This window comes from Tupaia chinensis, unplaced genomic scaffold, assembly GCF_000334495.1.
Source record: "Tupaia chinensis unplaced genomic scaffold, TupChi_1.0 Scaffold143481_1, whole genome shotgun sequence".
Taxonomy (NCBI): domain Eukaryota; kingdom Metazoa; phylum Chordata; class Mammalia; order Scandentia; family Tupaiidae; genus Tupaia; species Tupaia belangeri.
The window spans coordinates 40,930-64,456 of NW_006203325.1; the positions used below are offsets into that span (position 1 = coordinate 40,930).

Sequence of the window (23,527 nt, forward strand, 5' to 3'; positions counted from 1 at the left end):
TCCTAAAAATCCTAAACTAGAAATAATAGCCATCGGCTTGTAATAAAGCCTCATCAATAAAATATTTAAAACTCTAAGGATAAAAGCTCTATATGAGTTTTCATCAAAAATTGTTGGGGCTAGACATTGGCACAGTGGTGAGGCTGAGCCGAGGTTTGTGTCTGGGCACTTTCCTGAGGAGCCTGAGCATGTGCATGCCCGGGATCAGGGCGGGCTAAGGCTGGGGCTGAACTGGAGCTGGCTGGGACAGAGGCCATCAAGACCTTGTTGGGAGAGCTGTCTCTCTGTCCATGTCTTTCCCTGTCTCTTTTGCTCATATGGAAGAAATGAATAATAATACAAAAGTTATACTGCACTTATTTCTACCTTTATTCTTTTACAAGAGAAATTATAACCTCATCTTTGATTTTTAATTAGCAAATACTATGCACTTTTACTAAGTTAAAAAACTGTTTTTAAATTTCCACTTGCAATAAAACATTGTGTGCCCCCAAGACAATGATTGAAGACCAAAATCAAAATACAGTTTTTGTCATCAAAGTCAAAGAGCATGACTTTCTTTACCTGGAATTTTCTGTGATGCCTGGTAATGTCCGTGAAATGACTGTGAATTTTTAGTATGAAAGAAAATTATTTTAGTCATCATCACATCTCATCATAGGTAAATTAACCTATTTTGAGGAGAAAAGTTGTTGTGATGTCTCAGGTAACTTTTTTTTTTAACTGATGCAAAACATTTATTCCAAGTTAGTTATTTTATGCAGTAGTTTTCCCCTTCAACAGACTTGTGATAACCACATCTTTTTGACCTGTAAATAATGTTATCAAAATAATCTTAATCTTCGAAATCTCACAAAAATATAAACTTTACAATCCACTCAGAATATCCAGACTGCAAAAATAACACATTTCCTATATCCAAATATTTTAAAACTGTACCCAAAAGGGAAAAAATTAAAAAATGGTTAAGGGCTAAATTTACTTGAACGACCAAAAATAAAATAAAATATCCACATTATTAGCATTAATTTAATACAATGATCACTTCAAGAATTACTTTGTCATTGACAATAATTGTTTGAGCACAGGGGTGAGTGCTCCATGGGCTGGTAGTAGGTGTTGCTGCAGACCAGTACCTCTTCCTCTCTGAACTGCCAGCTCCTACCTGTGCATTGCCATATATATATATATATATATATATAAATGTGTGTGTATATATATATATATACACATACATATTGTGTGTGTGTGTATGTCTGTGTGTATTTTAAACACTTTACCACCACACAAACATTTCACATTTCTCTATTAAGCAGATAATAGGGAAGGACAACAAAATCTAAACAAGATCATTGCTCTCTTTGGGATATGATTGTTTCCCTTGTGCATGAAGCACTGAACAACAAAAGAAAAGGAAAAGAATGATTTCTTTTATATGCTCTCCAAACACACAAGCCAAGTTTACTGGGTCGATTTAACTGTGAGCACTGATATACCTACTTCCAGGCATTGTCATCTGATGTTTCACTGCTACTGGTATCTGGGCCTGGGTCTTCAAACTCTGCTTTACAAGCACTTCTCTAAGCGGAGAACAGCTGGAACAGCAGCTCTGCAAGAAGCCATTCTTCCAAAGCCATTTTTTTTCTACTGCTCTATCTTCCTGTGGAACTCTTGGAGCTCATCCTCTGTGAGGGGAAGGCAATTCTGATCATTTTCAGGATAGTCTTAACATCCCATTGCCTTCAACAATCTGTGCTCAGCTTCTGGAGAGTGTGAGAGGACCTCCCCTTTTTCCACTACAGGGAGAGCAAGACCATTCTGATGACAGCTTTCCTCCCATTTTCCTTTGGTTCAAGTGTGCTGTTATCCTCTAAATCCTCAATCTTTTCCGTCTCTGTACTTCGAGAAATCTCCATTCCAGTCATCCTTCAGACTCTTCAGGAGTTTGCTCTTTCTGTCAGTGGTTCTACAGGTCAACTTGGTCAGAGAAGAAGAGCTGGTCTCAGTTGGAGGAGTGGTGATGGAGGGGCTCTTTGGAAGAACATATAACTGTGCCACCAGCCTACCACTGAGTTGCTAACAAAAATTGGACTGTTAAAAGTAGACTCCTGGCTAGCAGAAAGGGATCCTGATTTGTGTTCCATTCTGTTAGATTTCCATGCATTGGGCTTGGAAGGAGGTGGTGCTGGCTTAGGAACCAGGTTCTTACAGACACTTGGAACCATGGTTGAGGATTTGTTGCCATTTGCGTGGTGAGATCCTGGTGAGGCGAATGCAGTGGAGAAGGCAGCAGCAGGAGCCTCTTTGGAAAATTTTTGATGACTAGCATCTTGGAAGATTGCTTAGCTTTAGGTGGGTTTTTCCCACACTCCAGAAGGAGTCCCAATAGGTCTGCATGACTGATATTTGCCAGCTTCTAGGTTCAAAGAAGGAAAATCTTTCTCTTAAAGCTGCAGTTTTTCCACCTTGTCTTCTTTCTTTTCTTCCCTAATCTCCATAGGTGGCATTTCTGGAAAGGCACAGCCATTTCCAGGAGTGGAAACTGCCTTTCCAGTGGCAATAGTTCCCTGAGCCACCTCCACTATGCTGGCTCATGCACAGTCATGACCTCCGGAAGAGCCACACCAACCAGATACACCCCCTGTGATTCCAGCACAAGCTCCCTTAGAGACACTGGAGTCCACAGAATCATGGTGGGACAGAGAGGGCTGGTGCCAGGAATTTCCTGTAGTTCTTTGGGGTCCATTGTTTAAAAAGCCATCAGAGGAATTACGTCGACAACAGCTTACTACAGATCTACCTTCTCCTTGGGATAGGGGCTCTCTGTGTTTTTCAAAGATGACTGTAGGTGACTTTGCCAAGCAGCAACAGAGTCATGCTGCGTCATTTAGGTCCAGTGTCTCTTTTCAGCAAGGTGAGGCTTCCAGCCTCACGGCCAGGATCCTGGAGTGTAACCTCTGTGGTCTGGTTTCCCAAACTCCTTGAGTCTGCTAGCTTGGAGCTCCAACAAGGTTTTCTGGTTACAAGGGTGCTTAAGTAGCATGGCAAGTACAAAGAAACCTGGCCCTGTGTGGCTCACTCTCTCAAATCCCTCAATTGCTCCTCTTAAACTATCTAGAGTTCCTGACACGTTTCCAAAAAGGGGAGGGGGAAGGGAAGAGGAAGAGGAAAATAAAAGTATATGTTACATTTTTAAAAGGGGAGAAGGGAAATAGCTATGTCTACCTTCACCTCATTCAACTTCCTTGAGTTATGGCTCTATGATGTTGCTTAAATAGGGAATACGTAGACATCTGCACAGGGAGTGCAAACACTGTTCATTACAAGCTCATAGCTAGAAGACAAGTGGGCTCATGTGGGGGGAAATAATGTCATCAAGGTGACAGATCAGAAATGTTATATGAAAACATTAGAAAAGATCAGAGCAGTAAACTACAGTGGCAAAATACCCACATGACAAAGACCTTAAAATACAAATCTCAGTATTCTTACACACTGCTAAGATAGTGTGCACATTGGTATTTACATCTGTTTTAACCTTCAAAATCTAAGGATATAAGAAATCTTGTTATGAATCAAACAGGAACTTGATATACTTTTCCCTCCACAGAAGAGTAGCTTTCAAGGCAAATTTCTTGGCATAAAGCTCCTAAACGTATATTCTACTTCTTTGGTACTATTAATAACTGGAAAGCAAAATTTTATAAGGTGAAAGATGGGAAGTAAGGGGTAGTCAAGGAGAAAGATAGTTCCAAATGAGTTTTATTCTCTTCAGTTTTCTGTATTTCACTTGTATTGTCCCTTCCCAAAAGCTGAACTGAGCTACTGGAAAGTGATGAAAAACTGCTTCAATAGAGAAAACACTTATTATTTTGGATCCATGAAGGCCACATGAATTTAATATTCTTCCACTTCCTTCTTCTTCCTATCATGTGTGTGCATACTTGAGACTCCAGCCTTTTCCAGCCTGGTTCCAAAGGCCTGCATGGCCTGAACTGGCATACAACCTGCTGGGAGTGCTCAGGTAACTTCTAAGCACGAATTAAAAAGTCTTACCTTCAATTTAAACATTTCTTTATATTTTTATATGATCAGTTTACAAATAAAGGTAGATATTTTTCCTTCCAAAAAACTTTATGTTTTAAAATAAAATTCAGTCTATCTGCCCTTGCTCAACCTTAATAGTCTTACAGTATATCCAAAACTCTACCATACAAATGAAAAAAGTGAAAAACCAGGACCAGCAGATGGTATAATGGTTACCTTGCTGGACTCTTATATGTCCAACCGTGGTTCAAGTCCTGGACCTGGCAACTTGAAACTCATGCCTTCACATGTGCATGCATGCTCAAAATCCTGAGAAGAGAATGGAGAAGGGATTGTGGCGTGGCCATCCCCCTTGGAGGGTGATTTCTTGCTTTCTGTCTCTGTCTCTCTCTGTCTCTCCAGCAAGCACATGTGGCCTATAGCAAAATCTCTCTAAAAAATAAAAAGTGAAAAATCATTGTTTCTTGCTCTGGCACAATTAGGTTTAAATGGGGCCAAATAATTCAGGCATTCGGATTACAAAATGTTTAGGTTGCATCGTGAATATGGTGCTGCGTCATTTGAGAGGGTTGTACCGTTGATTATGGAGATTATCTACATACGTAGGTGTCACAGGAAAGACTAACGTGGTCATACCAGTGCTTTCTGTGCTCTTTGTGCATGTAGAATGTTCTTTGATCATAATCGTGGTTGTTAGGCGGCCTGTAGCTACTTGGAACTTAGTCCTATAAATGCTCAGTGGCCTCTGTCCTTTGCCCTTTTTCTGTGGCTGCTTGCCAGCTGCTTGTTAGGCTGCAAGGACTTCTCAGCTAGCTACATTTATCTTAGGAACTCACTCCAGGCATCAAAATAAGTGTATTTTTTCTATTTACATACTTATGGCTATTTTTCTTTAGTTCATTAACCATCCATCTTGATATCCTCTTGCAACGCATTTATTGAATTTATAGCCACTGATCAAAAGTGCTGATATATTTAGCATTCCCTCAGTGACCAATCTGTCATATTCACAGTACATAAATCAGGGGATCTTTTAACAACAAGCCATTCACTCACTCTTGTAAGCTTCAAAGTATTCATTCAACAAATATATCCTGAATTCTTATTATATAAGGTACTATCTTTGGGAAGTTCTCTGGGGTACCAAACTCACCTAGAATGGTTAGAATCAGGCAAACTTGTTACTATTCCCCAACCCATTTTTTTTTGGTCTTCTTTTAGTTTTTAATACAAAGGAAATCATGAGTAAGTTCCATTTATATGATTCACAATAAAAATATCTAAATTTTAATTTATGTTTTTGGAGCTACATCACTACCAGTCATAAAATAAGAGCTAAGATGAACTGCACATTTAACTTCTTTACATGCACTATTTTATGAGGAATAAATACTGCTACTATGAATCTCTTACTTAGTTCATTATTGGGCTGATAACAGAAATATCCTAGACTGGGTGAATTTAAGAGAATAGAGGTTGATTTGCAAAACTCACTGTTCTGGTAGTTGGCAGGTCAAAAGACATAGGCCTGAAAAGTGGTCAACAGAAGCACAGAGAATGAAGGGTACACACAGGCAAAGAGTGAACTGCTGAAAACTCTTATTTTCATAACAATGAGCTCTTGTGAGAACCAACCCCTTGCACTGCATCTCATAAGACATCATAAATCTATTCCTGAGTGTATTGTCTCTCTGATGGAATTGTCAAGATTCAATTACTGCTATTGCCCACTAGGCCTTACCACTTCCCATACCAAACTCTGAAACACGAAATGTCAGTGGACAAACCATCATCCAAACTATAACAATTCCATTTTGTACACAGTCATGAAAAGGGTAATTAAACTACCCATGATTCATTCCTTACTATCTTACTATCTTATGATTCAGGGGTCACCCAAATTGTCTAATTCCAGGACTCAGACAAACATTTTGAAATCCATACTATAAATATACATATATAAAATACATATATGTATATACAATATGCATATATATAATATACACACATAGGGCACATACAGTCACCAGAGAGATATAAAAAAGTGAGAAATCACTCCCTGATAGGATAACCACACCACAGTCCCTTCTCCTCCATTCTCTTCTCAGAATTTTAGGTACATGTGTACATGCACCTGGCATGATTTTCAAGTCACCAGGTCTGAGACTTGCACTACATAGTTGACCATAGGGATCCAGCCGCCTTAACCTCTACACCACCTGCTAGCCTCATGCATAATTTTTTATGCTCATTTTTCATGAACTTTTTGAAGAATGCACATACCTATGTATATGTGTGTGTGTGTGTGTGTGTATATATATATATATATATATATATATATATATATATATATATATATATATATATATATATATATATATATATATATATATATATATGACCTCTAAAGTGGCACAAATATTATGTATTCTATATAGATTAAAGAACTGAAACACAAAATTGTCAAGTAACTTGATGAGGTTAACGTAATTTGTACATAGACAAACTGAGATCTCCAGCATTTTAGCTCCAGAAGCTGTGTGTTTAACCACTGTTATATTCTCTCTCATCTGTGAAAATGTTCATAACAAATACATGCCATTTATAGTAATGAAAACTAGGCCAGCAGGTGGCATGGTGTTTAAGGGCACTGGGCTCCCACATGGCCGACTGTGGTTCACATCCTGGACCTGGCAGCTTGCTTCCTCACTTTTCCTCTCTCTCTTTCTCTCTTTTTGTCCCTCTCTGGTCAAATTAAAATAAATAAATAAAGTTAAATAAACTAATTCTTCAAAAAATACAGTAATACAAACCCTATGTATATAAAGATATATTTGTAGGAATGTAAATTTTTATTAAAAAATACTTTTATTTTCTATCTCTACTATCAAAATATTCTAATTGGTAATTTCCCAGGGATGGCAAAACCTGTGAACATTTCTATTATACAAAGTCCACATATGTTTCAGATTCATCTCAGCTAATCAAAATGAATAGTTTTGCTGGTCTTTACATTTAGCTTTTATTTTAAACAGGAGTAGAGTAGAAAGAGATGAGACACTAGGAGACTGAAAATGGAATGAAGTTAAATGGCAAATCTGGTTTGAGGAAGCACAAAGAAATCTCAGAAACAGAAAGATACATTAAAGCCACCCAGGGTCTATTCACACCTGGAATCACATTCACACAGTGAGGTGGTAATTGACATAAATATGCCATTGATGACAGCAGGACAATTCTAAACATAGCCCCTATTATATTATGACTACAGGATCAGTAATGAATTTGTCATTGTTACCAAGCAATAAAAAGGACCATAGCAATTTCACCCAGCGAGGCTGTTTGATTAATGTTTATCATCAACTCCGTTCTGTACATTTATTTTATCAGCTATTAGGTCTTTAGTAAATCACTAGTGTCTGCTAATGTTGGACACACCAAAAGCATTCATTACATTTTCAATGAGTGAGTGGATAAATGCAGATGAAATGATGATTGAAGTTTAAGTGTAATTTCTAGTACAATATATATGAAACCTATAGCACCAAGTTTAAGTCTATATCACCTGGTGATAGGCTGGTGCTGTTCTGTAACTCCTACCTTGGCAGAAGAGCTGAGTCAAGACTAAGAAGATAGCTGTGACCAGAGGGCAGTACCTGAAGACATGGGTCTCCATTTATTCTCTGATTCAAAATTAAATAATCATTCCCCATCAGTGGCTATGAGGTGCACCACTGCTTTCTCCTTGACATAATTTCTTTCCTTTTTTTCCCAGGACACTATGCTCTCTTGGATTTTCCTATTGCATCATTCATTCAGACTCCTTGCAGGTTCCTCTTCCTGGTCATAATTCATTGTCTCTTCCTTCTTTTAAGAGTGTCTTTAGAAAAGCAAAGTTTTGGAGCCAGCAGATAGTGTAATGGTTGTTGCTGGACTCCCAAATAGTTGATTGTTCAAGTCCCAGACCCTGTGGCTTAAAACACACGTGCCCAGCATGTGTGTGTGCATGCCCAAAATCCCAAGAGGAGAATGGAAGAAAAGGGATTGCATCATGGCCATCCCCCCAGGGGGGGGATTACTCTCTGTCTCTCTCTCTGACTCTCTGGCAAGTGCACACACCCTATAGCAAAAATAAATCTCTCAAATAAATAAATAAATAAAAAGCAAAGTTTCAAAATTTTGATAAAGTTCTGTTCATTATATTTTTCATTTATGGAGTAAGTTTTGGTATTATATCTAAGAAATCTTTCTCTGTCTTTCAGAAGTTTTAGGGTTTTGTTGTTTTTTTTTTCTTTTGGAGAAGTTTTTTGCTATAGGGCACGTGTGCTTGCCAGACAGAGACAGACAGAGAGACAGAAAGCGAGAAATCACCCCCCAGGGGGGATGGCCACGCCACAATCCCTTCTCCTCCATTCTCCTCTCAGGATCTTGGGCACACACACACACACGCCCGGCGTGAGTTTTAAGCCACCAAGTCCGGGACGCAAACCGCGGTCGACTACGTGGGAGTCCAGCGACATAGCCATTACCCTAACTACTGGTCCCAGAAGTTTTAGTTTTCAGTTTGACTTTTAGATATTTGATATATTTTGAGTTAATTTTTGTGTATGGTTAATATGAATTAAAGTTTACTTTTTAACATATCGGTGTTCGACTATTTCAGTAATATTTGTTAACAAAACTATCATTTCTTCATGACATTGCCTTTGTATCTTTGTCAAAAATCAATTGTGTAAGAGAATGAAGACAAGTTAAAAACAAAATATTTACAAATCACAGATTTGACAAGGAACTTGCAACTAGAAAAGGAAAAAAAAGTAATTCACAAATACAGCAGTAAGAAAAAGACCTAGAGCCAACAGGTGGTGTAGTGGTTATGTCCTTAGACCTCCCACATGACTGACTATGGTTCGAATCCCAGAACTGGTGGTTTGGAAATCAGGTCAAGCACATGTACATGCATGCTCAAGATCCAAAGAGAACAGAGGAGAAGAGATTGCTGTGCAGCCATCCCAACTGAAGAGTGATTTCTCACTTTTCCTCTCAGTGTTTCTCTCTTTCCAGTGAGGATATGTGCCCTATGCCAAAACAAAACAAAACAAAACAAAACAAAAAACAAAAAACAAAATGGCTATGTCCCCCCCCCACACACATACACACAAACAAAACCTCTAAAAAAGAAAGAAAAAGATCCAGTTAAAAAGTAATAAAAACTTGGGACCAGCAGTTAGTGTAATGGCTATGTCGCTGGACTCCCACGTAGTCAACTGTGGTTCGAGTCTCGGACCCGGTGGCTTAAACTCACGCCGGGCACGTGTACATGCATGCCCAAGATCTCGAGAGGAGAATGGAGGAGAAGGGATTGTGGTGTGGCCACCTCCTCTGGGGGGTGATTTCTCGCTTTCTGTCTCTCTCTCTCTCTCTGTGTCTTTCTGGCAAGCGCATACGCCCTACAGCGAAAACCTCTCCAAAAAAAAAGTAATAAAAACTTTACCAGACACCATTAAAGAAGATATTTTGAAGTCAAAGAAGCACATAAAAAGACGTTCTACATCATTAGCCATTGAAGAAATACAAATGAAAACCATGATGAGTTACCACTACAAATGTATGTAAATGGCTAAAAGAAAAATTACTGACAACAGCAAGTGCTACTGAGAATGTGCAGCAACTCATACATTGCTTGTGGGAATGCAATGTGGTACCATCATTCTGAAAAATAGCTTGGAAGTTTCTTATCAAATGAAATATGTATTACCATAGGATACAACAATCACTTTATGGATATTTATTATTCCTAGAAAATCAAACACTTACATTCACACAAAAACTTTATATATGAACCTTTATAGTACTTTTCATAATTGTCAAGACCAGAAGCAGCCAAAATGTCTTTTATTGGGTAAACAGATAGTGGTTCATGCAATAGAATACTATATAGAAGTGAATATACAACTTGGTTGACTCTCATGAAGATTATACAGAGTGAAAGAAGTCAGTTCAAAAGGGGACATAACATACAATTACATTTTTTATGATATTCTCAAAAATAAAAATTTAGTATGATGGAGAACAGATCAGTAGATGTCTGTGGAGGGGATGGAGAGGGGGATGAACATGACAACAAAGAGAAAGTATGACGAAGTGATTTTGGGATGATGGGACTGTTCTGTATGCTAATTTATATTAATCTATACAGTTTTTTAAAATTCAGAGAATTACATTGAATAGATAAAAGCAAATTATGAATTTAATAGATTTTTATTCTTCTGCTCATAAATGTATTCAGTTGTACCTTGGTGACTTTTATTCCCCTGGCAATCTAACTCATAGCTGAAAGCAAATGGAAAGCTAGGAATTAATTGGCCAAATTTACATTACTAATGAAGTAAGGGGATATAGTTGCTTGATAAAATTGGATTTTAGGAGAAGTTCAGTTCTTAGGTTGACAATTTTAGCTTCACTCATGTTCTTGTCTTTCATTACACAAATGTGTACTGAGTACCTACTCTCAGGCAGGACATAGTTTAGGTGCTCAGGATAGAACTGTGAAAAAGAACACATAATGTCCTTATACTCATCTATCTTACTTTTTCCCAGACTTAAATGGACCAAATGTGTGTGTGTGTATAATGCCAAGAGGTAAAATTTCTTGTGAATAAAAAACAACACGAAACAAAAACACAGGATGGAGGGATAGAGAATAAAACTTGTTAGAAAGAAGGGAAGAACTATATACATGTTCTCGTTCTAAAAGGGTCACTACAAAGGTGATATTTATCTGGGCAAAGACTTGGCTGAAGTGAGAACTGGGACATACGGCTCTCGAGGTATTTCAGGAGAGGTCAGAGTCAGGACAAAGACCTTGGGTGATATTAGGCCTGGGGGCGTCCATGGAACAGTTGAGATAAGAACAGCTGGCGTTCAGGTGGGAAACTGAGGCACAGATTAGTAGCAAGGTGGCCACAGACCAGGTTACACAGGCCTGCTAGTCCACTTCAAGGGTCAGCGAGATTTAAAACCACTGGAAATTTCTGAGCAGAAGAAAGACATGACATGAACTATGTTTAAAATATAATTGCTCTGGCTGCTATGCAGAGCTCAGACCTTAGGGTAAAAGAAGATCAGTAAGGGAGTATTGAAATAGCCAGAGTGAGAGATAATGGTGACTTGAACTAGGTGGGAGCAGAGAAGGATCACTAAGTTATCAGATTATAAAGTTTGTTAACATGAAGAAATATTTTAGTGTAATGAAGTATTAAAATGCTAATGTTTTGCTCCTTGAAATGGCACTCATTTTTTTATTCTGATTTTATTATAAAATAATTACTATATTTGTTTTATTTGTGGTATTAGATTACAGGGATAATCTATTTTAAATGAGAGGATAGAGCACATCCAAGTTCTATATGAAAAAATAAGGCCATATTTTGGAAGTGATATTAAATGTAATAATGACATAATACAGAGAGATATTTGGAGAAAATGAGATTGATGATTTTCTCCTTGTGCCTTATTTACTGGAATTATTTGAGAATAAATAGTTCTCCAGAACAAGCAAGACAAACAAGATCCTCCTCACTGCCAAATCAGTGAACTTCTCAAGTTCAAAAGGACTCTTCAGTTGTTGCCTAAAGCCATTTCCTCATTTCTGATGACAGCGAATGAGTGGTTCATTTTCTCTTTTACAGTGTTATGCCCTTTAGCTAATTCTGAATAAAACTGCTGCACTTGTCTGGTGAGAATTTTTTCAACATTCCATGCTGAACATATCCACTGTTCATAACCAGAGCAGATAAGTTCAGAGCCTAAAGGCAGCTTTCAAATGCAAAATAATTATAATACTGCGAGCTCTGAACATTAATTTGTCAATGATCTCTCTTGAGTTGTTTACAAATCTGACCTTACCTTTACAGTGCCAACTTGGGCTGTTTAATGAGACATTCAGGACCAAAATTCTCATAAATTCACTCATGCTGCAGAGGTCAGGGCTTGATTTATGGTTTAAGACTTTTACTCAAGACCTTGCAGAATTAAGTCATGCATCCCATGGGATCAAAGAGTCTGCTGGTGTGTTCCTTATCACTTTGTAAAGAATTGACGAATTTATTGAAGAAAACATCATATAAAACCTAAAACAATTGTGACAAATGTCCAATACTGTCGGTATAACTAAACAGTAATCACCGTCTCTCTTGATTATATCTGTTGCTGTTACTGTTAAGCAAAATATTGTCTAAACATAATGCTCTGCTATTTAAAATTCAGGCATAAACACTTTCCTTCAGACTGATTTATATCTGGAGTATCTACCAGGTCTATGTGGCAGTACCCAACAATTTCAGTTTACTGTCGACAGACAGACAAAGCTCATCTATAGACCATATTTATTAAATTATTTCTTATCATAGTCTCATTTGAAATGCAAAATGGATAGTGCTTAGAAAAATATATAAATCAATTATCCTAATCTGGAGCTTCCAGACAGAATGTCAAACAGAATTTTCATCTTATTTTACCACATGTGAAATTGATGGCTAAGAAATAGGAGTTTACTAAGGACATTCTTAGTTTGCTAATTAGAAAGACAATGCATGTCCATGGAAAAACTTAATATTTCATCAGGTATTAGAAATATCTCTTGACTTTTGGATCTTTAGTTCATTTATAACAACTCCTAATTCCTGACTTAGACTATAAGGTAAGGAAAGGAAGAGTAGCTCATATTTGAAGAGTTTGGGTATGATATGCTTGGAGACTTTCTAATGGAGATACCTAGGAAGCATAGACATGTGGATGTGGTGTAAGAAAGAAATACTGGCTAAAGATACAGATTTGTTTCAAAGACATACTGGTACTAAGGAGTTAGGTCCAACATGTGGAAGAGTAAAGACATAGAGAAGGAAGTCTTGGGTACAGCAATATTTATGAAATAGGTAGAAATCCATTAACCAAAGGGATAACAGAGGACAGAGACGGGACATGGTGTCAGATAAGGGAAGGAAGGAGAGAGTTTAAGAAGAGAGATTTGCCATTGCCATTATTAGATGATGCCAAGTCAGCAGGTAAGATAAGCAAGCAGGGACCAGCAGGTGGCATGGTGGTTAAGTCACTGGACTCCTACATGGCAGACCAAAGTTTGAATCCTGGACCTGTGACTTGAAAATAATGCTAGGCATGTACGTGTACATGCCCAAATCTCAAAAAGAGAAGGGATTATTGCATGGTCATCCTCCCTCACTCACCAGGGATTGGTTTCTTAATTTCCTTCTTTTTATCTCTCTTTAGCTCTCTCCAGTGAGCATATGTGGCCTATCGCAAAAACCTAAAAAGAAAAGAAAAGAAAAGACTAGTATCCAAATTCTAAATTTATTCTAGAAATGAAGAGATCATGGGTCAAGAGGGTTGGTAGATTTGAATAGCAAGGTGTGACAGAGCAATGAATGGGCAACTAAAGAAAGTCACTAGACAATCTTTTAGTCGGATTGCCTAGGGCAAAAGATAAATGTCATAATTGCAAAGGGCAAAATTCAAGGTGGAGAAGGATTTTTATTTCTTTTAAAGAACAGAGAACTCTAAGCCTATTCCATTAGGCAGAGTTAAAGGTAAAAGACCAATGTTTCTGGTCCTTATTTCATGATGAAACAGTAACACCTGTCCAGGAAAACAACTCAGGTTTTTCTTGATGATCTTCCTATAATTAATGCAAAAGGAGTCATACTAGGGAACCAGCAGTTGGTGTAATGGCTATGTCGCTGGACTCCCATGTAGTCGACCGCGGTTCGTGTCCCGGACCCGGTGGCTTAAAACTCACGACGGGCGCATGTGCGTGTGTGCCCAAGATCCCGACAGGAGAATGGAGGAGAAGGGATTGCGGCGTGACCATCCCCCCTGGGGGGTGATTTCTCGCTTTCTGTCTCTATGTCCAAAAACGAGTCATACTAAAAAGAATATAAAAGAATAATTTACAGTTCCTTCCTAAGAAATTGGTGTGGCCTTATTTTAAAAAGGATAATTTTGGCACCAGTTGAATCTGGAAAGGCAAAGATGGGATAAAAGAGCTTAGAAGTTTTCTTTTGTCTTTTCTTACATTCAGAGACTACCTACCATCAATAGGGTAAGTGCCCACAAATGGGTGTGGTCACACCACAAATCCTTCTCCTTCATTTCCTCATCCTGTTGGGATTTTGGTCATGCACATACAGATACTAGGCACATTTTTCTTGTGGCTAGGACCAGAATTTGAACAACAGCCAGACATGTGGGATCTTGTTCCTTTACTCACAAGACAATGGGACCAGCCCAGCATAAAATTTTCTCCTGGGGTTTTCTTTGTCACAGAGAATAGCATCAAGTCCTGGTGGGCTGGGATGCCCAAAGACACTCCACAAAGGAAAATGTCATGAACACCAGAGTTTTACCTGACAGAAAGCACTATTTCTTCCCTTATTTTCTCCAGAGAAAACTAGCAAAAACAATACAAACGAACAAACAAACAAAAACAAAAATCATTGGGGTAGCAGATGGCATGTTGATTAAGGCAGCTGGATCCCACATGGTCGACATAGCAGATGGCATGGTGATTAAGGCAGCTGGATCCCACATGGTCGACTGTACAGTTTAAGTCCCAGAACAGGGGGCTTGAAATACATATCACACACATGTGTGTGCATGCCTAAAATTCTGACAGGAGGAGACTGAACTATGGCATTGCCAAACCCTATGGGGTGGAGGGGAAGTTGCTGTCTCACTTTCTGTGTCTCTCTGACAAACACACCCATCCTCTGGCAAATTAAATATTAATAATAATTCTTTTTAGAAGTGGGAAATAAGATTTCTAGAAATGCCTTTGCTCATATGGTCTCTCAGCTCAGAGTATCTCCTAAGGTCTACCAATTCTGCAAGGTCCAATTTACTTGTCCTGTCTCTCTTTGCTTTTTTGTTTGTTTGTTTGTTTTCACTCTATGAGCCTGGCCTCCATTTGCTCTTTTCTTATGAGAGTTTCCTCTATTACACCCAAACAATACTTTCCCTCTTTTGATGCCTATATTACAACACATCAGATTCTGCCTAGTTGTAAATGTCTGTTCTTTCGGGTGAAATGAAGGCTCCTTCAGTACAGGGTAGTGCTTTCTTCCTTTTGTATTTACCAATTATACAGAATATGCCAGTAATGCTAGTTATGTTAAAATTCATTGATTTGAATTCATTAAAAGTGGATTTTGTTTTTGAATGCTAACTTTGCTAAGCATGGTTTCAGTGTAGCTTTCCCCCCAAAGGTTCCATCCATTTGAAAGAAAGACACTTAACATGGAAACCACAAATTAAGCCTGGTTACTTCATGAGGCCATAAACAAACTGTCCAACCTGGTGAGTATAAAGATCTTTCTTTGTCAGTACCTTTCATTAAGAAGTATTTTTTATTGCTTATTTTAAGAGTAACTGTTAGTCATTTGTTTATTTAAAAATAAAAATACTTTCTGACTTTTCTCATATGTCACCTTAGTGTATTCATCATAGCCAAAGCAGTTCAATTTCCTAGCAAATACATACTTTGTATAGAGCATTGAACAAGCATTAAAGCATATACCTTTAAATTTTTTTAAAAAAAACTTTATTTCTTCCATGAATGAGAGAGGCAGAAAGAAAGAGAGAGAGAGAGAGAGAGCCCCCACAATACTTGATGCCTCAATCCAACCTTAGCCTTCAGCTAGTCCAGGATCATGGGCAAGTCTGTGCCTAGCATAATCAGGGAGGTCTCCAGACTTGAACTGGAAACCTTCCCATGTGTGCTGCCTCACATGTGTGCACTACTGCTCCACCATGGTCTGATTCCAGAGCAGTATCTTTTTAATGTCAGTCATTGTTCTTAAAAGACTTAAATATAGTCAACATAGGTCAATCATACCCACATGAACTCACTTAAGGACAATAACAAAACGATTATTCAATGCAAAATTATAGGCAATAGTATAAGTTGGTTATAGTGCAGTTAACTATAAAATAATTCTTTGTGGTATATCAAATTATTTTCCATATAACAAAGTATCGAATAGAACGAATTAATATGTGGTGCCAAAAATCTAAGCCTTAAAAGTGCCTATGTTTAAATACCTGGATGTAAAGAGATACAAAACAAGAGATCATAGATAGCTAGGGGGTAAAAGAGGTCCATGTCATGGGAGGTAGGAAGGGAGACTCTTATTAGGAAAGTGGGCAAAGACATTGTGGCTCTCCAGAAAAAATAAGAAAGCTCTTAAGAAGTGAATACTGACAAAATAATACATAAAAGAGTTGCAAATTTACTCATATGCTCACTCGGATTTGGAAAAAAGATGTAGCTTCCTCATTTCCCTGGAACAATCAGATTGTCTTCATGATATGCACCTAAAGGGCAAAGAATAAAAAGATGAAAATAAAATTTAGTCCCATCCCCAAACAAAATTCACTATATAACTCTCTGATAAAATAAGCAATATCTTAGAGGCCCCATTCTTTATCCTCTTCCAAAATGGCTTTTGCAGTTTAGGGGTGTGCAGCTTATTTGACATCATAGAGGCTGTAGGAAGGAGTTCCCTTCAAGACCTCTCTGTCTCTATGGTGAAACGCCTATCTGGTCTTCTGCCTGGGCCAAATGGCAATGGAGGGACACTTGGAGCATCTGGGCAGTGTTTAGACATCTGCTGAGAAAGTGCATGCTATTGGAACTCAGGGTCTAGATACTCTGGACTTGGTCACGGTACAGTCACCTTCCTGCTGGCTCAGTCCATTCATAAGCCTTACTGACAAAGAGCCCTGATTTTTGAACTGCCTGGACCAGCCTGGCTCTTGTCTATTTCCACATTCCAGCTCAAGGCACACAAGCACTTGAAGGTCCTTAACTTCTGTCCCCGACACACTGAAGCAGGTCATAGGAGACAGTGAAACTCAGGTCTTCTCTCTGTCTAATCTACTCTCCATCACCAAGTTTATCTAATGTGTCAGGCACAAGTTGACATGAGGACCTTTGGAGACATTTCGTCCCATGTCACACATTTTATTCCATTGGGACGTCAGCCTGGAAAGTGGAAAGCTACACTAAGTGTCTCTCTGACTTTCTCATCTGCCCTTCCCTTTCTCTTCTCATCAACTTTTGGGACCAAAACGGCAAGATTTTTCTTCTTCTTTTGACTAAAACCTCTTTTCCACAAAACTCTGACAAATGTTTCTAGGTCAACTCCTTGAAGTTTTAAAGGGAGGAATAAAGAAAATTAGAAAATTATCTCAAAAATTAGTCTTAATTTCAACACTATTTTCTACTTCCAAATTGCCTTTGTATCTTCCTTTCTCTTGGCCCTTCTGCTGCAACTCTTCTAATTAATTCTCAGTTCTCAAACCTATAGAGAAACAGATATTGATACTCATAAGGAAATGCAAGAATAAAGGCTCACTACATTTCTCAAATTATTATGTCCATTATGCCTAACTCCTTAGAACTCTATTCTTTCTCCAATAAGGAAAAATATATAGATTATGTTTCTGTGTTCTATGAAATTTTCCTTAAGAGGAAGCCAAAGTTTGTTGGATTTCTGAATTTTTAATACTTTTTCAATAATTTCCCCAAGTTTATATTTTGTTTCTGGGTGATTAATGTTACATTCCTTAGTTTGCTAATGTCCTAAAACATGCTTGCTTTTAATCATTAAGTAGTTCACATTCATTTTTGTATCTTTTAAAGGCAAAATCGGGCTAGCCCCATAGCATAGTATTTAAGTGATGTGCTTTGCAAGCTGGATTCCAAATAGCTGACCACGATTCAAGTCCTGGACCCAGCAGCTTGAAAAACTCCCCAGCCACGGGAACCAGCAGTTAGCGTAATGGCTATGTCGCTGGACTCCCACGTAGTCGACCGCGGTTCGCGTCCTGGACCCGGTGGCTTAAAACTCACGCCGGGCGCGTGTGTGTGCGTGTCCAAGCTCCCGAGCGGAGAATGGAGGAGAAGGGATTGCGGCGTGACCATCCCCCCTGGGGGGTGATTTCTCGCTTTCTGTCTCTATGTCTCTCTCTGTCTGTCTGGCGAGCGCACGTACCCTACAGTGAAAATCTCTCCAAAAAAAAAAAAAGAAAGAAAAAAAAAAAAAAAAAAAAAAAAACCCCCCCCAGCCACATGTGCATGTGTGACCTAAATCCTGACAGGAGGAAGAGGTGGAAAAGGCATTTCAGTGTGGCCACATCCCACTGGGGAGGTGCTTTCTCCATTTCTCTCTGTGTCTGTGGCAATTAAAATAAAGAAAGAAAGAAAGAAAGAAAGAAAGAGAGAGAGAGAGAGAGAGAGAGAGAGAGAGAGAAAGAAAGAAAGAGAGAAAGAGAGAAAGAAAGAGAAAAACACACTTGGGTGAATTGTGTGTGTGTGTGTGTGTGTGTGTGTGTGTGTGTGTGCGTGCACGCGCGCGCACACCCAATATCCTGAAGGGAAGGAGAAATGGAGGAGAAGGGATAGCAGCATGACCATTACCCATGGAGAGTAATTTCTTGCCTTCCCTCTCTCTTCCTCAAGGTGGCTCTGTGGCAAGTGCATGCACCCTCTGGATAATTTAAAAAATAATAATAATAATACTTTTTTAGAAAAAGGCAAAACCTAATTAAGTTTATGAAAATTTTGAATCAAATTTACTAGCATTTAAAAGCTCCTTTTGAGTTCTTCTTCTTTTATTTATTCTATTTATAACCACTTCAGTTCACACTGCTGATTTTGATATAAATATTTAACTTCTCAGATGTAGGTTTCACCATTTACAACTCATACACTACCTCTTTATAGAACACTGCTTGGTGTTATCTGCCAAACTGAAGATGGTTTTATTTTTCTAATGGTGTTTCATTATATTTTCCTGTTGAGTTTTTAATTATGAGCCAAGCTCTATGACTGTTTATAGTATGTATGTTTCATGTATTTCTGAATCCCCTTGAGTATAGCTGGCACTACTCAGATTGTTTTTAAACACTTGAAATGTATATCCTTGGCAAAGGGAAAAAATTTAATTTGAGATTATACATTGAAAAGTTCTGAGAACATGGACCAAGAATTCAACTGTGTGATTTCATCATTTTAAAAAGCAATAGACGGTTTTGACAATAAGTATTAGTCATATCAGTGGGAACAGATGTTTGAACTAGGAGGTTTAGATACAAATTCATTTTGATTTCTGTGCATCTGCCTTTACAATTTTATCAGATTACCACGTATAGCAACTAGCCATTCTGCGGTTACTCATTTCTAAGATTCTAAATGTCGAGAAATACCAGAACTAACACCTTGGACTCTATAGTACAATTTTGTGTGTGTATATGTGGTTTCATATTCAAGTGAGTCACTCTGCCCAAAACCTTAAAAATATTGGTCTAGTCTAGACATTTCCATCTTAATGACTGATATCCAGACTTGGCATAAAGTTATGCATCATTAGAAAGAGGGCATAGGTTGTAAAGTGGTTCTTTGCAAACAAAAACATTATATACTTAAACCCACAAAATCTTGACTAGTCATTTCCTCTGCTGACCCTTTCCATTCCTGCCATTTTAAATTATCACTGGTATCAACAACTGCTCATCAGTAAACCTCATATCTCTAGAATAATCTCTGCCTGTCCTATTTGTATTTCCAGCATGTGCTATGATGCCAGACTTAACATTTTCAGTGAAAATCTATTGAATGAATACTGACTTCAAGAGACTAAGAGGAAAGTGACTTGATATGCATTTCTGATTTTTGTATTCAATTATTCTTTAAAAAATCTTTCCCCTAAAGATTTCTACAGATGGTAGGATTTTTTTTTTTAATAAAGATTTTTGCTATAGGGCACATACACTTGCTGGAGAGTCAGAAAGCAAGAAATCACTCCCAAGACGGATGTCTACACCACAATCTCTTCTCCTCTATCTCCTCCTGGAATTCTGGGCATGTATGCACACACACTCAGCATGATTTTGAAGACACTGTGTCCAGGACCCAAACTGCAGTCAGCCATGTGGGAGGCCAGCGACTTAACCATTATGCCATCTATTGGCTCCCAATGGTAGGAATTTAAAACTGATTTTCAGAATTTCTGTTTTGGCAATCACAAGATATATGATAGTGGTAAATAATCATATAAATGTTAGTTATGAGAATTTTTTGCTTTATGAGAAAATTAAGTTTAATTTCAAGGCATTACTTAAGTATGGGGAAGTATCTTTGGAAATATCAGTTAATGTCAGATGAATAAATCTGCTAGTGATAGTCATAGCAATTAAAATGATGGTTTGGAAAACTGGATGTCAATTTCCCCCATGTTGCTTATTTGAGCCCCTTCTTTAGAAGGATTTAACAGTTCGGAATCTAACTTGGTAAATATATTATGTATTCAATATACTTCAATATTTCTGGTAAGTATTTTGATCATAATGACATAAAGGAGATACCTTGCCTAAGATTAAAGGCATGTTTTTGCTCTTTAGGGAGAAAAATGCTCATTTTTTATGGAATAAGAACAGAAAATCCTTATAGAATCACTAAGAGTAGCATCCTTTACAAGAGTAAATAAGGATGAAAAGCTTCTGTTTGCCTAAGGAAAGAAAAATAAGAGTGCTCTTTACATTTTGTAGATTAACAATAAAACTACCAACTGTTTTGAATGAAAAAAAACCAAGACTGTTATTCAACTGATTGGTCCATTATCAGTTAAATTATAAATGTTTCTCTATTGGTCGGTATGTAGCTCTTTTATTTGCCCTGTTTCTTTTCCTGGCACCAGTAGACCTCTTCATAATTGAACAATTCATTGGTAAATGCCTAAGAAACTCCAGAACTTTTCTCTAGTGCTAGAGCTTGCTTTGATGCTGTTTTATCTATGACCATATTGTGGCATTTAGGCCTGCCAAGAGTGATGTGGTGGAATCCTCTTTATGACAAATCAGCACCCAAAATAACAAGCAGAACAAAGGACCCAGCCTTAGCTACTTTGCCAAAGTTCAACCCTATGGTTCAGTTTCACCCCTCCCAGTTCAAGAGCTCTGTCAAAGTCATTCTATGGCACCTCAGTTCCATAGAGATATAACTGCCTTTTGTTTTGTGGCCACCTCTCTGCAGAAGGCAGCAAATTCATGCCCATAGCATTGACCATCACAGTCATATCCTCATAGCCTGAGCTCCACACTTCACACCCTTGGGGTAAGTAGAAAAACCTTCAGCTTAAATTGTTGAAGTGATTATCTGGAAAATACTCCCTTATGTGAAATGCTGGGGAGAGGTCCACACTCATACACAGGAAGTATTGCTGGTAATTTGGTCCATACCTTGCCAAGAGTAAACTTTACTCACAGAGGATCACTTTAGGAAGCAGAGCATCAAGACAGGAACAAGTCATCTGTACTACCCCATTAAACACACAAAATCACCTGTAAACTGTAACAATTAAGACACATTATTTCTTCCTGACCTGCATTTAGCAAAATACCTAAAAATAAATAATCATGCTCTCACTTGAAAAAAAAATATTTTTGCCTACTCTACTTCTCTTTAAAATGTATCAACTTTCCTCTTTATCTATGTCTCCAGAACTTGTTGCCTTTTTGTTGATCAGTTTTTCACTACAGCATCTATTGTTTCCTGATTGTTCACACCTTGTCTTTAACCCACCATAATCAATCAAACCAAAAATCAAAAAACAGGAAAGGCTGAAAATGTCCAAAATGTCATTAAGGTTTCAGGTGAGATTAATGGTAATTTATTATCTGAATTTAAAATAGGAAGATTATCTCGGGTTATTTGCATGATCCCAATCCCTCATTATTTTAATTGCCAGTGGGCACCTGTGCTTGGGGGTGGGGGTGGAGGTGAGGGAGAGAGAGAAAGAGAAAGAGAATCCCCCAAAGGGGCTGGTCACTCTGCAATCCTTTTTCTCCATAAGTTCATCCCATTGGGATTTAGAGCATGAGTATGCACAAGCACACAACAAACACACATGCACACACCCACTGCATATTTTACAAGCCACAGGGGCTGGAATTCAAACGGTGGCTGGCCAGGTGGAATCCAACTTTCCATGAATGACAATTAGTCACTGCACTACAGGGCCAGACCTAGTTACTGTCCTCAAAAGGACAGAGACTTTTCTGGGTTTCTGATCAGAGAGAGATGATCATGACAGAAAGGCCAGAAAGATGTGAATTAAGAAGCATTTGATTCACCTGATATGGTTTGAATGTTTATTTCTCTATAAAATTCATGCTGAAAGTTAATCCCTAGTTTGGTGGTATTATGACGTTGGGGGGGGGGGGTTCACTGAGGAAATACTTAAATTATGAAAACTCCATCTTCATAAATGAGATTAATGGATTTAGAGAAGAGGCTTCAGAAAAGCTGCCTGACTTTTCAATTTCTTCGACAATATGAGAATACAGTACCTGTCCCTTTTTCCCCATTCTGCCATTTAAGATTGCACCAAGAAGGTGCCATGTTGGAAGAGGAAGGTTCAAGTCCTTACCAGACACTGAATATGCTGGTACATTGATCTTGGGCTTCTTTGCCTCTAGAACTATGAGAAATAAATTCCTATTATTTATAAGTTTTCCAGTCTGTGGTATTTTGTTACAGCAACAGCAACGAACTGAGACACTGATACTATTGGCTTTAATGATGGGGCAGAGGATATAAACCAAAGAATGCGAGTAGCCTCTGAAAGCTGGAAAAGACAAGATGATGGATCCTTGCCTTGAGCTACCAGAAAAGAATGTGTTGGACTTCCAACCTATAGAACTATAAGATAATAAATAATGTATTGTTTAAGCCATTAAATCCCTTGTAATTTTATATAGCAGCTACAGAAACCTAGTAAATCAAAAATCTCTCCCACCAAATACTAGACAAAAGCAGTTTATGATACTTACTACACAACTCTCAAAGGATACATTCTCTGAAGGAAAGAAAGGAGAAAGCTCTGCCCTTCAATTCACTTTAGCTTAATTTATCTTAAACTTTATCTTAATTTCTAATCTTTGGTCACAATAGTCAAGATATAGAAACAACCTATGTGAATAATGCTATGAACATGGGCATTATCTCTTCAATATAGTGATTATAGGGCTAGCTTCATGGCCTGGTGGTTAAAGGAGGCAGATCCCACATGGGTGACTGCATGTTTTAAATCTGGCCACAGAAACTTGAAACACATACTAGTTATGTGTGGGTACATGTCCAAAATCTGGACAAGGTGGAGAAATGAAGGAGAAAGGATTGTGGCCTTCGGGGAAGTGCTTTTTCCTTCTCCTTCTTGGCCTTCTTTCCAGCAAGCACATGTGTCCTCCAGCAAGTTGAAAAGAAAAGAGAGAGAAAAAGATAATATATCTCTGTTGGATATGTAACTAGAAGTGGGACTGCTAAATCTATGTTAGTTCTATTTTTAATTTTTTGAGGAACATCCATACTGTTTTCCATACTGTACTAATTTGCACTTCTATCAAC

The 23,527-nt window shown here is 38.1% G+C and overlaps 1 long non-coding RNA gene and 1 pseudogene across 2 annotated transcripts in view; both read right to left on the reverse strand.

Moving 5' to 3' along the window:
• Positions 1-1,491: 1,491 nt before the first annotated feature.
• On the reverse strand, positions 1,492-16,959 carry LOC102496378 (vasculin-like protein 1; annotated as a pseudogene).
• Positions 16,960-17,365: 406 nt separating this feature from the next.
• Positions 17,366-23,527, reverse strand: part of LOC102492530 (uncharacterized) — a 46,884-nt gene continuing 40,722 nt past the window's right edge. For both annotated transcript variants that reach the window (XR_001369455.2, XR_001369454.2), the window contains exon 4: positions 17,366-17,423. This is a non-coding gene — a long non-coding RNA (uncharacterized LOC102492530). The remainder of the gene's footprint in view (positions 17,424-23,527) is intronic.